Raw genomic sequence first — 1,613 nt, 5'->3', positions numbered from 1 at the left:
CTTTTTAGAGAATGTGAATGTTAAAGGTTTCTTTTTAATATTCCGCTAGACTATCCTACCTGAAACCAATATCAAGCATTTGGTAATAATAAGTTAACTAGCGACTCGGCCCGGCTTCATACGAGTGGTGATTTTCCGACTTAATTAACATTATCGTCATACTGGTTGACATACAAAATGATAAACTATAGGTAGGTGTGCTAAGTTTTTGCACTACTTTATTTACTTTACTCTTTATATAACTTACTGTACTTACTGACGCAATTTTTTTTTATAATGTAGACAGGTACATTATACAAAAAAATTGCATTTACATTCCCACTACAGAGTGGGACCACGAGTACTTACTTGCTGATATACCGTAGACCCCCAGTGGACCACGGACCCGGCGAATCTATAAGGTATTTCAAAAGTAAACATTTTCGAAATATATGTAGGTAGGTATAGATTTTCCTCCTCCAAAAATCTCAAGGTCCCCGCCTAAATTCGATTTCACTTGCTAGGCAATATGACTTCTTTTAATTAAATATGTAATAGTAGTAATAATACCACGGTAAGTAAAAGTATTATTAAATTTTCCTAACGTCAAATAATCTCAACATCAAGCACAATTATTAATGGTAAAGCACCAGCAACAGGTTTCCCTGATTGATCATTAATCTCTATTTCGGACCACACTGACATGACATCATGACAAACTAGTATACCAGTTATATGCGAATTATATATACGAGTAGGTACCGCAAACCGCAATAGCATTCTTAGATAAATAAATAATTAGTAGGTATGTATATTATATTTTTTCAATATATGATATATTATACATAATATAGAATACATAATAATATATTATATTATTTATTACTAATCGATATTTTACCTCTACGTGGTAAAAATGCCATAGAACAACATCAATACTAAAAAAGTGTGTCTGTCTGTCTGCTAGTTTTCACGGCCCTTCCTTTTAATCGATTTTGACGAAATTAGATATCAGGGATACCTTCCAGGGACGGACATACAGGCTACTTTTTTCATAGTTTAAAGAAGTTGAGCAGTTTCTAAATTTTAGATATTGTATAGAATTTCTTGACTCTAAATACATAAACCAGGTTGTTTTTGGCAACTTTAAAATAGTAGGTACAGTCACAGGTGCAGTGCTTAGTTGCTTACTGCACTTATCATTGCTTTCAATACCTATAGGCCACGTAGTAGGTACGTAGTGGAGTTGTTTTTAGGGTTCCGTACCTCAAAAGGAAAAACGGAACCCTTATAGGATCACTTTTTTGTCTGTCTGTCTGTCCGTCCGTCCGTCCGTCTGTCAAGAAACCTACAGGGTACTTCCCGTTGACCTAGAATCATGAAATTTGGCAGGTAGGTAGATCTTATAGCTGACATTTGGGGAAAAATCTGAAAACCTTGAATTTAGGATTAGATCACACAAAAAAATTTAATTGTGGTCATGAACAAATATTGCTATTTTCAACTTTCAAAGTAAGATTACTATACCAAGTAGGGTATCATATGAAAGTGTTTTACTTGTATATTCTAAAACAGATTTTTATTTATTTTTAGCCATAATAATTTTTGATTTATAGTGCAAAATGTCGATAAAA

The sequence above is a fragment of the Maniola hyperantus genome, chromosome 3 (genome assembly GCF_902806685.2).
Source record: "Maniola hyperantus chromosome 3, iAphHyp1.2, whole genome shotgun sequence".
Taxonomy (NCBI): domain Eukaryota; kingdom Metazoa; phylum Arthropoda; class Insecta; order Lepidoptera; family Nymphalidae; genus Maniola; species Maniola hyperantus.
Note: the sequence above shows the minus strand (reverse complement) of the source record.